Below are 3,587 nucleotides of genomic sequence, written 5' to 3'. Positions count from 1 at the left end.
TACTGTCTTTAGAGCAAATAAAGGATGCATTTCTTTATATGCGTGATGCACAGAGGGATATCTGCACACTGGCATCACGGGTAAGTGCTATGTCCATTTCGGCCAGAAGAAGTTTATGGACGCGACAGTGGTCAGGCGATGCGGACTCAAAACGGCATATGGAAGTTTTGCCGTATAAAGGGGAGGAGTTATTTGGAGTCGGTCTATCAGATTTGGTGGCCACGGCTACAGCCGGGAAATCCACCTTTTTACCTCAAGCTACTCCCCAACAGAAAAAGACACCGACTTTTCAACCGCAGCCCTTTCGTTCCTTTAAAAACAAGAGAGCAAAGGGATATTCATATCTGCCACGAGGCAGAGGAAGGGGGAAGAGACACCAACAGGCAGCTCCTTCCCAGGAACAGAAGCCCTCCCCCGCTTCTACAAAAGCCTCAGCATGACGCTGGGGCTTCTCAAGCGGACTCGGGGGCGGTGGGCGGTCGTCTCAAGAATTTCAGCGCGCAGTGGGCTCACTCGCAGGTAGATCCCTGGATCCTGCAGATAATATCTCAGGGGTACAGGTTGGAACTAGAGACAGATCCGCCTCGCCGTTTCCTGAAGTCTGCTTTACCAACGTCCCCCTCAGAAAGGGAGACGGTTTTGGAAGCCATTCACAAGCTGTACTCTCAGCAGGTGATAGTCAAGGTACCTCTTCTACAACAGGGAAAGGGGTATTATTCCACTCTATTTGTGGTACCGAAGCCGGACGGCTCGGTAAGACCTATTCTAAATCTGAAGTCCTTGAACCTGTACATAAAGAAGTTCAAGTTCAAAATGGAGTCACTCAGAGCAGTGATAGCGAACCTGGAAGAAGGGGACTTTATGGTGTCCTTGGACATCAAGGATGCGTACCTCCACGTTCCAATTTACCCCTCACACCAGGGGTACCTCAGGTTCGTTGTACAAAACTGTCACTATCAGTTTCAGACGCTGCCGTTCGGATTGTCCACGGCACCTCGGGTCTTTACAAAGGTAATGGCCGAGATGATGATTCTTCTTCGAAGAAAAGGCGTATTAATTATCCCATACTTGGACGATCTCCTAATAAGGGCAAGGTCCAGAGAACAGCTAGAGAGGGGATTAGCACTGTCTCAAGAAGTGCTAAAACAGCACGGCTGGATTCTGAATATTCCAAAATCCCAGTTAATGCCGACAACTCGTCTGCTGTTCCTAGGGATGATTCTGGACACGGTTCAGAAAAAGGTTTTTCTCCCGGAGGAAAAAGCCAAGGAGTTATCCGAGCTTGTCAGGAACCTCCTAAAACCAGGAAAGGTGTCTGTACATCAATGCACAAGAGTCCTGGGAAAAATGGTGGCTTCTTACGAAGCAATTCCATTCGGCAGATTCCATGCACGAATTTTCCAGAGGGATCTGTTGGACAAATGGTCAGGGTCGCATCTTCAGATGCACCAGCGGATAACCCTGTCTCCAAGGACAAGGGTATCTCTTCTGTGGTGGTTGCAGAGTGCTCATCTATTGGAGGGCCGCAGATTCGGCATACAGGATTGGATCCTGGTGACCACGGACGCCAGCCTGAGAGGCTGGGGAGCAGTCACACAAGGAAGAAACGTCCAGGGAGTGTGGACGAGCCTGGAAACGTCTCTTCACATAAACATTCTGGAACTAAGAGCAATCTACAATGCTCTAAGCCAGGCAGAACCTCTGCTTCAAGGAAAACCGGTGTTGATCCAGTCGGACAACATCACGGCAGTCGCCCATGTAAACAGACAGGGCGGCACAAGAAGCAGGAGTGCAATGGCAGAAGCTGCAAGGATTCTTCGCTGGGCAGAGAATCATGTGATAGCACTGTCAGCAGTGTTCATCCCGGGAGTGGACAACTGGGAAGCAGACTTCCTCAGCAGACACGACCTTCACCCGGGAGAGTGGGGACTTCATCCGGAAGTCTTCCACATGCTGGTAACCCGTTGGGAAAGACCAATGGTGGACATGATGGCGTCTCGCCTCAACAAAAAACTGGACAGGTATTGCGCCAGGTCAAGAGATCCGCAGGCAATAGCTGTGGACGCGCTGGTAACGCCTTGGGTGTACCAGTCGGTGTATTTGTTTCCTCCTCTGCCTCTCATACCAAAAGTATTGAGAATTATACGGCAAAGAGGCGTAAGAACGATACTAGTGGTTCCGGATTGGCCAAGAAGGACTTGGTACCCGGAACTTCAAGAGATGATCACGGAAGATCCGTGGCCTCTACCTCTAAGGAGGGACTTGCTTCAGCAGGGTCCCTGTCTGTTTCAAGACTTACCGCGGCTGCGTTTGACGGCATGGCGGTTGAACGCCGGATCCTAAAGGAAAAAGGCATGCCGGAAGAAGTCATTCCTACTTTGATTAAAGCAAGGAAGGAAGTAACCGTGCAACACTATCACCGCATTTGGCGAAGATATGTTGCGTGGTGCGAGGATCGGAGTGCTCCGACGGAGGAATTTCAACTGGGTCGATTCCTACATTTCCTGCAATCAGGATTGTCTATGGGTCTCAAATTGGGATCTATTAAGGTTCAAATTTCGGCCCTGTCGATTTTCTTTCAAAAAGAATTGGCTTCAGTTCCTGAAGTCCAGACTTTTGTTAAGGGAGTGCTGCATATACAGCCTCCTGTGGTGCCTCCAGTGGCACCGTGGGATCTCAATGTGGTTTTGGAATTTCTAAAATCTCATTGGTTTGAACCACTAAAAAAGGTGGATTTAAAATATCTCACATGGAAAGTGACCATGTTACTAGCCCTGGCTTCGGCCAGGAGAGTGTCAGAACTGGCAGCTTTATCTTACAAAAGCCCATATCTGATTTTCCATTCGGACAGGGCAGAACTGCGGACTCGTCCGCATTTTCTCCCTAAGGTGGTGTCAGCATTTCATCTGAACCAGCCTATTGTAGTGCCTGCGGCTACAAGTGACTTGGAGGACTCCAAGTTACTGGACGTTGTCAGAGCATTAAAAATATATATTGCAAGGACAGCTGGAGTCAGAAAATCTGACTCGTTGTTTATATTGTATGCACCCAACAAGATGGGTGCTCCTGCGTCTAGGCAGACGATTGCTCGTTGGATCTGTAGCACAATCCAACTTGCACATTCTGTGGCAGGCCTGCCACAGCCTAAATCTGTAAAGGCCCACTCCACAAGGAAGGTGGGCTCATCTTGGGCGGCTGCCCGAGGGGTCTCGGCATTACAACTTTGCCAAGCAGCTACGTGGTCAGGGGAGAACACGTTTGTAAAATTTTACAAATTTGATACTCTGGCTAAGGAGGACCTGGAGTTCTCTCATTCGGTGCTACAGAGTCATCCGCACTCTCCCGCCCGTTTGGGAGCTTTGGTATAATCCCCATGGTCCTTTCAGGAACCCCAGCATCCACTAGGACGATAGAGAAAATAAGAATTTACTTACCGATAATTCTATTTCTCGGAGTCCGTAGTGGATGCTGGGCGCCCATCCCAAGTGCGGATTATCGGCAATAATTGTACATAGTTATTGTTAACTAATTCGGGTTATTGTTTAGGAAGCCATCTTTCAGAGGCTCCTCTGTTATCATACTGTTAA

The sequence above is a fragment of the Pseudophryne corroboree genome, chromosome 4 (assembly GCF_028390025.1).
Source record: "Pseudophryne corroboree isolate aPseCor3 chromosome 4, aPseCor3.hap2, whole genome shotgun sequence".
In the NCBI taxonomy this organism is placed as follows: domain Eukaryota; kingdom Metazoa; phylum Chordata; class Amphibia; order Anura; family Myobatrachidae; genus Pseudophryne; species Pseudophryne corroboree.
This window is presented reverse-complemented; position numbering follows the sequence as displayed.